This window comes from Ailuropoda melanoleuca, chromosome 1, assembly GCF_002007445.2.
Source record: "Ailuropoda melanoleuca isolate Jingjing chromosome 1, ASM200744v2, whole genome shotgun sequence".
Lineage (NCBI taxonomy): Eukaryota > Metazoa > Chordata > Mammalia > Carnivora > Ursidae > Ailuropoda > Ailuropoda melanoleuca.
In genome coordinates, this window is record NC_048218.1 from 42,628,222 (window position 1) to 42,642,003 (window position 13,782).

General features: G+C 34.7%; 1 protein-coding gene and 1 pseudogene across 11 annotated transcripts in view; both read left to right on the forward strand.

Annotated features, from left to right (window-relative positions):
• Positions 1-13,782, forward strand: part of EPHA6 (EPH receptor A6) — an 811,316-nt gene that overhangs the window by 131,109 nt on the left and 666,425 nt on the right. The window lies entirely within an intron of this gene.
• Positions 250-425, forward strand: LOC117795607 (annotated as a pseudogene).

A 13,782-nucleotide genomic window follows, 5' to 3' on the forward strand; every position in this document is an offset into this window, starting at 1 on the left:
GGAACACAAGCAGGGGGAGTGGAAGAGGAAGAAGCAGGCTCATAGCGGAGGAGCCTTATGTGGGGCTCGATCCCATAATGCCGGGATCGTGCCCTGAGCTGAAGGCAGACGCTTAACTGCTGTGTCACCCAGGTGCCCCCCGCTCAGATTATTGAAATGCATTGCAGTAAAGAGGGATGATAGTAATTCCATGAATAGAGGTTGTACATGGTAATTGTAACTGACGTATTTTTTTTTTAAACATAGTCAATTGTCTTGGCCTTTTGGCTAAATCAAATGTAGTGTCTGTTCTTATCAGCTTAATATCTGATATGTCCTCTGAGGATAATATGTAAATGGATTTTTGGAGCAGGATAGTAGCTTGCTCCATCCATTTCCATCCATCGACCTGGTATTGCAGTACTTCCAGGAATCGTGTACCTCTACACCATTCACATCAAACCACAGTCAAGACTTTTAAAAGATATAGTTAAGTGACTATAGCAATAATAAAAAAATATGCAAATGAAGAGTGAAAAACATAATTTATGGGAACATAATAAATGAAGTTAATTTTTAAATAATAGATATAAGAAAAAGCAATATTTATACCACTGACAGTTTAATTCTGAAATGATAAGTGCACAAAAAGTAGGAATTATCTTTGATGTATATAAGAGCTAATTGTTATAGTAGCATATATTTACATGTCTGCTCAATCCAAACGTGACACTTCTAAAGTTTAAGACATCTAATTGTTTAGATTTTTTTCTTTTTCACTTTTCACAGAAAATTTTCAATTTTTCACAGAAAAATCTATACTCGATTTATAGCCTTTATCACATTTGCTTTGTATTACAATTATTATTTCAGGGAAGTGTGTTTTGTTGCTCTTATTCTTCTTTCCCTAATGTTCAGTTGTAAATTCCTTGATAGAAGTGATCGTATCTTGGGGGCCCCTGGGTAGCACAGCAGTTAAGCGTCTGCCTTCGGCTCAGGGCACGATCCCGGCATTATGNCCTGGAAACTGTAAAGCAACTTTGGCATATGTGGCTACTGTCATTTCTTAATGGCCTGCTAATTTGGACAGACTAGAATGGTGGTCCAAATAGTATTTTAAAAAATTCTAACTTTTTCATGTTGTATTGAGTAAACACTCAATGAGAATGAACTGATTAATTATCAGTCTAAATAAAGTCAGCAATAATAAACATAACACTAAAGTAAGAAATAACATGGGGTTCTATATTTTTTATAAATGAGAGCACTGTTGGGAACTTAGCTGGTCTAAGTTCTGTGCAGTATGGATCAGCAAAACTGAAAAGAGACAGGCAACAATTGTTAAGATAGAAATGGACCAAGAACAAAATTTTCTGACAGACTGACATAGAGGAAAAACAATGTCATTAATCCTGTTAATAAGTAATTTTAATTGAAGTGGTAGACATTTTTTTTTTCAGTCAGGAAGAAAGGGTCATAAATAGATCAGATTTAGGAGTTCATAGTGACAGGTGAAGTTGAGCAATAGTGCTATAAATAAGTGTTCCCAATAAACGAAGCAAATCTCTGGAGAAATTGTAAGAAAGGATTATAGTCCTTTAAAAACAGTCTGGGGAGTAAGAGATAATTTAGTTCAAACCTCTCATTTTGTCTCATAGTAGAGACTGTATATCTTTATGTGAGTATACATCTATGTGTGTCTCTATATATACACACATATGTGTGCATAGACACATCATATTAAAATTTGTAGGGAAAAGATGGGCTAGCAGCCTATATTTTCCTGGGGAATACACTGTAAAAATTTACTGTTAAAATAAAGGAGAAAAGAAAAGTGAATTTAAGATTTTGGAAATTATCATTGAAATGTAAGAAAGGTGAATCATGTAATTCATGATGCATATTCTCTAATATTAATAATGTTAATCTAATGCATCATCAGTTGTATTATATACATCAGCATATAAATATTGCTGCCATATGTTCATCCCCCTTCAGGTACTACATGTTTCTCTAAAAAATATTTCCTTGAAAAATTATCTCTATGTTGTCTTCATTACTTCTCCATCTAAGAGCTGTCTGTATTTCCCATCTTTTCTCACATAACCATTCCACTTTTGTGCAACCATTCTGCCAGAACAACCCAACTCAAGATCACCTATAATGTTCACATTGTGAAATTTAGAAGTCAATTTTCAGCTTTCATCTTATTTGAATTAGCAATAGCATTAATCAAATATAATAGCTACCCTCTTTTTTGAAACAATTATGTCAGTTGGTTTCTATAACATCACTCTATTTTGGTTCTTTTCTTACCTTTTCTGTTTTCTTGGTTGATTTCTCCTCCAAGGATCAGTAATTTGATTCTTATATTGCCATTTACTCTTCATGTGGTTTTATTCAGCCTCAAGATTTTATATTAACTGAATCCTGAACATATATTCCAGCCTAGACTTCTCTGAACTCAGACTTCTACATCCAGAATTGTTACCTGCTCAACTGGGATGTCTGTCAGACATCTTATATAACTTATCCAAATCTGAATTCCTTATTAACCCACCTCAACCTGTTCCTTCTACAGTAATCACTGTTTCACCAAATGGTGATCCCAGTATTCCAGTAACTCTAGACGAAAACTTGTTTTTCTTGACTTCACTTTTTCTCAAACTTTATAATGGGTTCAACGGCAAATTTCTGTGGCTTTCCTTTAAAAGTATATTCATAATTTTTTTTTCTTTTAAAATGAAATTTTAATTTCATTTATTTATTTTTAAGTTTTTATTGAAATTCCAGTTAACATACAGTATTAGTTTCAGGTGTATTATATAGTGATTCAGCACTTCCTTACAACACCCAGTACTCATCATAACAAGTGCATTTGTTTATCTCCAACACCTATTTAACCAATCCCCCAACCTACCTCCCTTCTGGTAACCATCAATCTGTTTCCTGTAGTTAAGAATCTGTTTCTTGATTGCCTTTTAAAACTGTTACTGTAACCACTCTGGTCCATGATACCATCCCCTTTCCCTTGGATTAATAGAATAGCCCTAAATAGATTTTGTGATTCTATATTTATCATCTGCCCCAAGAGTCTTGTTTTCCTTTATAGACCTGTGTTGTCCAGTATGGAGCCCCAGAGCAGATGGATTCCCTGAAATAAAATAGTCTTCACTTACCCTGTGTTTTCTGAACTGCACATCTGGACAAATTGAATGAGCCCCTAATTCATATATGACCAAGGCTAATTTATTTTATAATGCAGTATTTCATAAAGTGGCTGTGTTAATTTACATTTTACCAGCAATGGATAAGAGTTCTTGTTACTTCACATTTTTATATACAACTTTATATCTTCACATCACATATAATAATAATTAATTTTAGACCACTTAACTTTTACTAGACCAGTGGATGTAAAGGAATAATTTCAGGGTATTTTTAATTTGCATTTCCTGTTCATTTATGAGAGTGAGTTTCTTTTCATATTTATTAGCTATTCTTTTCTCCTTTTTTGTTCAAGTATTTTGCTCTTTTCATTTTATGTTTTCTTTTTCTTGTTGATTTTTGAGAATTCATTATATAGGTTTTGAATATGTATTCTGAACATATTTATTACTTACATATGTTGCAAGTATTTAAAGTTTATAATTTGTCACTTTGTAGTATCTTCAAAATATAGAAGCTTTATATTTTAATGTAATCATATATGCATTTTTCCACTTTTGTATTTGTATTTCTTTTTCTTTTAAGATTTTATTTATTAATTTGAGAGAGAGAGAGAAAGAGGACAGGAGCTGGGGGGAGGAGCAGAAGGAGAGAGAGAAAGAAAGAGAGAGAAAGAAGCAGACTCCCCGCGGAGCAGGAAGCTCCATGGGAGCTCCATCCTGGGACCCAGAGATCATGACCTAAGCCAAAGGCAGATGCTTAACCAACTGAGCCACCCAGGCACCCGTGTATTTGTATTTCTTACAGAAATTATACATGTTTGCAATAAATACTCAAATAATAGCAAAGTCCATGAAGCAAAATATGAAGTTTTTAGCTCCCACTTCCTCTCTTAGAGGAAGTTAACTACTTCCTTAGAGTTAACTGCTAATTAAAACTTGGTATTGCTGACAGAAAATGAACAAACCTTTTGGACTTAAAAAAGAGAGAGAGAGATAAAGAGAGCTTCATTCCAGCGCAAGTTAGGACAGCTCCGAGAATACACAATTTTCACAAATAAGAGAGTTATGTACATTTTTTAATATAAAAAGTTACAAATTATTAGACAAAGAACTTTTCAGAAAGTTGAGACCTTATCTTAAATTTCTAGTATATGCAGGGCTTTACTTTATCATATACATATACTTTCTAGTATATGCAGGACTTTAATCTTATGGGGGTCAGGAAAGTTTCTAACTTTTTCTTCTTTTCTGTTCAGAATGCTCCTTTTGGTTACTTTCTTGAAGCAGATTTACAGCCTCTGCTTGGGGCAGAAATAGAGCCCGTAGTTTGAGGTTCCATGGAGTCATTTTGACCTTGCTAAGTGATAATGTATAGCTTCCCTGGGAACCCAGGAGCAGGCCCACAATTAAAAAGTTGAAAGTTTCCCTTATCAGTGTCTATCTTTCCAGGCCTTTAAAAAAATAAAAATGGTTCAGTTCTACAAATTTTTATGAAATTTTCTTTGCTCTCACTTGAAAATATGTCATAGGCAACCTTCTATATTAGCATGTACTGACCTATCTCATACTTGCCTTTTTCTCTTTCTCTTATACCCCACCCCATATCCAAATCATTAGCAAGTCCTATCAGGTCAGTCTTAAAATATATCTAGTATCATTACATTTACTGCTGCTATTTTAGTCTAGACACTATCTCCTCTCATTTGAACTATTTTAATAGAATATTAACTGATGTCCCTCCCTCACTTTCCTTCTGCAGCCTATTATTCAGATAGCAACCAGAATGACCCACTTAAAATATAAGCCAGATCTCATCATTCCTCATGACAAAACCTTCCAGTCATTTGAAATCTTATTAAGAGCAAAAGTCAAAATCCTCACTACAGCCTGCTTGAGTCTTAGTGGTCTTTCTTCTCAGCTATCTCTTTGAACTCATTTCTTACCTCTGCCACCTTTACACACTGAACTCTAGTCACACCGGCCCCTTGCTGTTTTTCAGATAAGTTACACTTGCTCCCAACTCATGCCCTTTGATTTATTTCCTCTTCCTTTAATGCTCTTCTCCCATATTTCTTCTTGTCTTGCCCCCTCAGTTAAGTTTCAAATATCAGTTGATTATCTTCTATAAAAGAACACCTGTCTTGTCTTATTCACTCACAGCTCCCTTACCTCACTTCACTTTTTTTTTTCTCTATAGAACTTTTCACCGATGGTATTTCATGTTTCCTCTTAATTTTCTTTAAAACAAGCTATCACCTAATAAATATTCTGTGAAAGCAGAATTGTCTTACATTTTCACTCGTGTGCGTCCTAAATAGAACACTATCTGCCACATAACAGGTTCTTAATACATACTTATTGAATGAATTATTGAATGATTTGAATGATTAATGAGCTATATTAACAACTCTGTGTAAAGTACAGATCAACCGTAATTTGCCCATTGACCTATTGTAGATACTTCGTCTCTAATTTTTCACTCTTAGCAGTACTTTTCAGTGAACATTCTTGTATTTCTATAGCATATTTCTAAAAGCAGACATACTATATCAAAGGGTATAAAACTTTAAATTTGATGTGTGACAAGGGGACCTTCAAAAAGATGGATTGTAACTATCTTTACAATACTATCTTTATCCAGGGACTTACTATGTCTGTTACATTAATTCAGGTTTCCTTGTATTTTAATAAGTTTTATTCATACATGTGAATAGACTTGGTATTTATTCATACTGTTTATAGTTTTTCAGTGTCTATGCAGGAAATATTTAAGGTATTTGGTACTGCATATTTTCCAGTGAGGCAGAAGGGAAGCAGTTCTTGTATGTGAAGAGTTTCCACTTAAGTTGTGGAAGTTAAGATTGGTTCTGTTTACTACATGTATAAGCATTCCCAGACTTTTTTTTTTTAACTCATTTTTGGTAAACTTCAAGATTAATGACAAAAGGAATATGTGACCTAAGAAAAAGATACTGTGATGTGCATTTATAGAAGCAGGCAGAAATTTTAAGAAATAAGGGTTCAGGTTGGTACTTTTTATTGAATAATCTTTATTTTAACCTTCACAGACAAAATTTAATGATTTAAAAGGATATATAATGAACAACACTCACCTTATTATCCATGTTACTAAGTCTCGTATTTCCCACCTTCTTACATATTATGCTAATGACTTTTCAGATGGATGCACTTTAATTTAAATATAGGAGTCATTCAGAAAGTGTTACAAGTAAGAGAAATACAAACTGTGCTTGTGTGATATGAAAAATGCTTTGAAGAAATGCTGAAGAATCATTCACTGGTATCTCTAAGGGATAAAAATGTTTAAAACACATGCTTTTCTCATAGTTATGTGAATCAGTATTCAGTAGGAAATGGAGTAAACATGCCCTCTACATTTCTGAGTAAATGTTTTAGCAGGTTAGTGTCAAAGGTTGCTAAATGGAAAAATGTTCCATGCTGTAAAAAGAACACGAAAATAAATTTTAGAGCATTTATTCAATACATATGCATTTCTTTAGAAGTGTCTTCCTAAACCTTCTGAAGAAATAACAATTCAGACACGCAGAAATGGCTTAGAGATTGGTAATTAGAAGTAAAATTTCGCTCCTTGAAGGTTATTAAGAAACTGTTAATAAGAGGTTACATAGGTGATAGTAACTAATCCTGATGAGTGAATCAGAAAATTTAAACATATCCAGATAGCTATGAACCATTGAACTGACTAGATGGCTTCTAACCCAGCATAACTCAAATGAATACAAATAATGCACTTAGCCCAAAGCTGGAAAATAACTAAAATAACCCCAAAACACAGGTTTTTGAGGTTCTGGGAAGAAATCTGATGGAATTTGTTGCCTTTTTTTATTCCTTCTAGCTGAGTGCTATGACTTTGGAATGAAAAGATACATTAAGTAAACAGTAGGTTACAGAGCTTAGGATTCTATACAGAGGGGTTCTTGGGAAGCTAGATGACATGCTTTGCAAAGACCTGAATGAATTAATTTAGCAGGAGAATTTTCCTTATGATCAAGATGGCATTAAAATAAAATTTAATAAAAAGGAAGAAAAAGTTGTCCAGATAATTCCATGTACCCAGTATAAGAGAGAAAGTACAAGGTGTAGAAAATCTGAATCACAGTGATGAGAAAAGTAAAAACTGAATGAAATAAAATACTTAGAGACTTAACAGTCAGTATATTGAACAGAGCAGGAATAATGTGCAGAGTGATTTGGAAAATGACAGCATTTTGGATAATAGCAATGCAATGGCATTTGGGATGAAAACTTATTACCCAAAAGGGAGAAAAATCTGTGAAGTGGTAGCATATTTAGAGAATATAAAAAGGAGAAAAAATAAGTGTTGGCAATGGCTAAGGATATTACCATAGTATACACAGAGATTCTCAATTTAATTTTGAAAATTTGAACCAAATAAAGATACAAAATGGGGCCTCTGTCTTCCGGATCTTTTCACATATGCAGAACCATGCTTTACTTAATTTTAATGACACTCTCCTACTTCACAGTGTAAAGAGTCTGTAATTGGGAATACATCATAGACTCGAGACCCTTGTAACTACAAAGAATAATAGAAGTTATTAAATTTTAATCCCTTGTTAAATTCCTGTCAACATAGCAATAAAAGGTGTTGTGAAAATAATGGAATCTTTGGGAGTAAATAAATAAGTTACATTGGAATTTTCACTAGTTAAATAAAACAAAGGGGTTGGAAAAAGTAACAATTCATTTCTGTTAATTTTTACTAAAAAAAAACCTCTAATGATGCACATGCATAGGCTGTCCCCCAAAAGTGTGCTACTGCGCCAAAAAAAGTAGAGAAAATGTAATAAACCTGTGCCTCATAGCAACTAGTTTAAGACAGTCTGAAATCTCAGCCATGGGGCTTTATAAGTCTGTATTCTATTGTTCTCCAATAATTGACTTATCTACTCATTGAATATTAGATTTCTCCATTCTTTAGTGTTATGTTTCCTTTAAGATTTTGATTTTTTAAGTTTGGCTATTTGCTAGTTCACTGATTTTAGAATGTGTGAATCAAATTCTATAAGACTTTATCTCCTTATATATAAAATGTAGATAATAATATTACCCACCTTGTAAGATTTTTGTGAAGACTAAGATGATATTGCATGTGAAGTCTTAATTCCATAGTTGTGCTCATTCAATAAATACTAGTAATAATGTTGATTAATACTTTAATAATATTGGTAATGATATTTATTGAATGATTTAGGTTTTCTTGTACTGGCATTTTGCATGGCATTCTTACTATATATTTGTTGGAGGAAGAGATGCATGATAATGGACTATTAACATGAAGTATACATTGTTATTTCTCTTGTTAAAATTCAGTCTTCATATTCATATTAGTGAGTCTCCCCCAATAATTGTTTTATATTTTTAAAGGGTCATTTTTGCTCCACTATGATTACTAAATGGATCATGAAGGAGCAAAAGTGAAAGTAGGGAAACTAGTTGGATGACAATTGCAATAGCACCAGTTAGAGATGAGGATGGTTTAAACTAAGTTGTTGGCAACACAGATGGAGAAAAATTGGTGTATGTTGGATATGTTTGGAAAGGTAAGCTAATGTGACTAGTTGTCAAATTGTGCGTCAGATATGAGGGGAAAAATAAGTGAAGGATCACTCCTAAACTTTTGTCTTGACTACCTGTAGATTATGGTTGCATTTGCTAAGATGAGTGAGACTGGCAGAGGAGCAGAAGGGGGGAAGTGTAGAATGAAGATTTCTTCTTCAACCATGTTTTGTGATGTATATTAGACATCTAAGTAACTGTGTCAAAAAGGCTATTGTATATATGAGTTTGGGATTTAGTGGTGAGGTCAGGGTTCTAGATATAAATTTGGAAATTATTGGTATGAAGATGATATTTAAAGTCGCCAGACTGGTTGAGATTACCTAGTGAGAGAGTGTAGACTTAAGAAAGTAGTGGGAGTAACTCATGGTTTCAGTTTCTCCCAGTATCTAATCCCTTTATAAACTAAACTTCCACATTGTTCTCATAGTCTTTATAATCACTATATATAATAAACTTTCAGATTTAGTTCCAAATGCCAACTGGTCCTCCCACCCATAACTCACCCTGCATTCCATGTTTCTTAGTTCAAATTTCTGAAAAGGAATATCTGATTGACCTACATCAATGTAATGGTTCATGACAATTTAGTTACGGGCTTACTTTCCTTCACTAATCTGGATGACTTTCCTCTAGACTAGGAACCAATATTTTCAATATATACCACTTATTAGGTATCATGCTATGCATTGTACATGAGTTATCTCATTAAATGATTGAAATAAGCTGATTGATAAATACCTTTAATTTTATTACATTAAGAAATGAGAGTCAAAATAATTTCCCAGATCACAAAGCTTGTAAATTATGGAGTTGGGATTGAAAACAAACCTAAGTTTGTTTAACATAACTCCAAACAAACATAACTCCAAAGTCTAAATTTAAGAACAAAAAGTTATAAGGATTTAAGTCCTGAGTTGCTTTCAGCCATGTTTATCTGTCTGTGAACAAACTCCACAGGCAATAAGGTGGAAAAAGCCAATAAACAAGCACTGGAGAATAGGACTGAAAATTCTAACATTTGAGTTTTGGAGTCCATTCTTCCCTATGTCCCTGCCTTTTCTGTGGTGCTATAGAAACCAGTCAATTCCACCTTTTTATTTAAGATTGTTTAACGGGACTGTGTTAAATAATATAGACATGCTTTACAACAGAGAAAGGGATGAATATTATTATTAAACACATTTATCAATGAATATGTTATTTATTAATAAGGATATATTTAGCATATTGTAAAACTCATCCATTCTAAGTGTACAACTCAGTGACTTTGGTATAGTCACAGAGCTGTGCAACCATCACTTCAAAGTTTAGATCCCATTCATCACCCCAAAGGAAACCCTCTACCCTGAGTAATTCCTCCTTATGCCCTTCTCAGCTTATCTCACCCCAACCTTCATCAGTAGGCAAACATTCATCTACTTTCTTTTTCTATAGATTTGCCTATTCTGGACATTTCAGATAAATGGAATCATACAATATATGTGATGTTTTGTGACTGGTTTCTTTTTCTTAGCATAATGTTTTCAAGCACAATGTTCTCAAGATTTATCCATGTTATAGCATTTTTAATTCATTTAGCATTAATTTATTATTTATTGTCAAATACTATTCAATTATATAGATATACTGCATTTTATTTATCCATTCTCCTGTTGGTAGATATTTATTTCCTCCACTTTTGGCTAGTATGATAATGCTGCTATGAACATTCATTTGTAAGGTTTTGTGTGAGAGTATGTTTTCATTTTTCTTGGGTATGTATCTAAGAATGGAATTTCTGGCTCACATGATAACTCTATGTTTAACATTTGAAAAACTGCCAAACTGTTTTCTAAAGTGTCCATGCCACTTTATATTCCCACCAGCAATATAGGAGGCTTTCAATTTCTCCACATTTTCACCAGCATTGATTATTGTCTGTCCTTTTGCTTATATCCATCCTAGTGGGTGTGTGTGAGACAGTTTCACATTTTGGTTTTGATTTGTGTTTCCCTAATGATTGGTGATTTGAGAGCTTTTCATGTGGTTATTAGCCTTTGTCTGTTTCCTTTGAGAAATTTCTATTTAAATCCTTTACCTATTTTTTATTTGGGTTGTCTTTTAGTTGTCTAATTGAAAGAGTTTTTTACACTGGATACAAGTCCCTTATTATTTATGTGGTTTATAAATAGTGTCTTCCACTCGGTGGGTTGTTACTTTCTTCCTATATTACTTGCAGCACACGAATTTTTAATTTTGAAATCCAAGTTATCTAGTTTTTCTTTTGTATCTTGTTCCTTTGGTTTCATATCTAAGAAACAACTGATTAATCCAAAGTGACAGAGATTTACTCCTGTGTTTTCTTTTAAGATTCTTAATAGCTTTAGCTCTTATATTTAGGTCTATGGATCATTTTGCATTAATTTTTGCATACAGTGTGAGAAAGGGATCCAACTTCATTCTTTTGCATGTAGGTATACAGTTGGCCTGAATATTATGTTTTTTTCAGTAGTAAATATGTTGTTCATGAAACAGGCGGCAAAACTCTAATGGGGGTGATTAGAGAACCTTTAATATGTAGCATTTGTGAATTTCCTGAAGTATAAGTAGAATTTGGATCGGTAGAGATGTAGTAGGGGAGAGAATGACAGGCATAGGTGGAAAAGGGAAAGGAGCAAAAAAGTTAAAATAGCTATTTCATTTTGGCAAGGTTTGCAGAGATCTTAGAACCCAAACATCAACAGTCCCTGAGATAATAGTTCAAATACAAGAAATGTCTTTGGGAGGTACCTTGGCTTTATCTGCCACTGGAGGCAAGTGAACTGTTATATTTGTAAACCAATTTTCTAGAAACCTTTGGTTAATGGGGCGCCTGGGTGGCACAGCGGTTAAGCGTCTGCCTTCGGCTCAGGGCATGGTCCCCGCGTTCTGGGATCGAGCCCCACATCAGGCTCCTCTGCTATGAGCCTGCTTCTTCCTCTCCCACTCCCCCTGCTTGTGTTCCCTCTCTCGCTGGCTGTCTCTATCTCTGTCAAGTAAATAAATAAAATCTTAAAAAAAAAAAAGAAACCTTTGGTTAAGGACTGCTTGGAGTGTGTGTTAATTCCCCAGAGCTTGTGGTACCCCCCTCTGGTATTTTAGATACTTTTCTCAAGGGACTTGGCCTGCTGTTTAGTTGATGGGCTTGAGGTATGTAGGGCAGAGTGTGGGTCTGGGATACTAATTTCACTGTCAGCACTGATATTAGCTTTGATGTGTTCTGGTCTTAAAATTCTTTGGTTTTGAGGTCCAGCAGTGCCATCATTGGTGTCTCAGCTATCTCACGTTTTGGAACAACATGATCTTTTAGCCAGCGCCACACATCCTTGTGTGTCCATTTCCTCTGGTTGCTATTCTAGCCTGGCTGCCCATTTGACACTTAGAACAGTTATGTCCACCTTTCACCTTACATTTAAGTGTTGCCATCTGTCCTCTGCTATTCCAAATAAGCACACCTCCAACTGTACTTTCAAGTCTGGTCTATAAATCACAACCTGAGTTTCCCAAGACAGGGCTGTTCTCGTTAGCACATTCCCTTTTGCTGGAGGGAAGTGTGTCTTTAGGGCCATCCCAGGAATATAATCAACTGGTAGATTCTTTAGTGTTGTTTTAATGCTAGTGTTTATGCTTATCTCTCTGAAGTTTTGATCCCCTCATCAAAACTTGGCACTGGTATTTTTACCTTTTTTACTTTAGATTATTATCACCCCCTTGGCCGATTCCTGCTTCAAAGAAGTATCCTAACATCTGGATAGCATGTAATGACTGCCCTAGTTGTCATTAAATTCTGGGTTATAGGTGAATGGTCCTACATCAATCAACTCTCTTTTATCTGGCCTTATGTTCTGCCTTCCCTTGTCCAATAGTCTTGAGATCCATTCCCAAGCATCGTTTCACAGTTCCTGTTTATACATATTAGCCCTTGTAGTTCTTTTGATCAGTAATCCCTTCCCTCCCAATGAAGGGAGAGTACTTCTATAATTGAGTTACACTGAGAATTAACTGTACTTGTTGGTCTACAAGCCTTGAAAAGGCAGAGAGAGAGATCTTGAAGAAAGCTGGCCAGATATCTGCCTGAGACAAGGCCACTGCATGTCTCCCAGGCAAAGGGAGGCTGTTGTCCTTTAGCAAAGGTGAATGAGCCACTTCTCCAGGCCCATACTTTTTAGAGAAATCTGGGGATTCAAGTTCTCAAATATTTCCATCCTTCTCCATTTCTGAGTCTTAGATCTTTCCATGTACTTGCCTAACTTTATGCAAGAGACATAACGAGGCTGTGAATTCATTCTTCTCTGCAGTTTGGTTTCTTGCACAGGCAGATCCTAAGCTTGGTTTGCATCCCTAACTGCTTTTCCACTGTAGAAGACTAGTGTACCTATAAATGCTATTTTTAAAAAGTCCTTTTATTTCACTCCATGCTCTGAGTTGGGTGTTGGCTGAGTTGTGTATATCATTTTTTTTCAGTCCACTGAGTGCATTTAACAATAATCACTCTTTTTATAATTACCTTTGCTACTGCAGTGTCACCTGAATCCTGGAGGTATTACATAAACTAATCCAACCCCTCCACCTTATGATATCGTAGTTCACCACAGTAAGAATGTTAGCAATTTAGATATTCTGGAATTCTAGGGGTTATCACTGTTCCGCTTACTGCCAGTAGTGGAATCCTTGTTGCCATTTGACCAGTGAGTAATCCATTTACTGAATCACTTTTTGTACCAACTAACTTCGTTGCAGTTCCTCTATAAGCTAATGTTTATAAGTAGTTTTTTTGGGGTCAGAGTTGAGGAGGAAAAGTGATATAGAAAAAGGATGGTAGGAATAAAGCAATAATAAACTTTATTAAGCTAGTTAATACCGTGGATAACTGGAGCTTAATACTTACTGGGACATTTAGGAAAACAGTATAAAACACATTTCAAAGCTTAAATTCGATGAGTTATTTGCTGAGGGCTTTTCTCCTAGGGATGTTAATTTCTCAGCACTT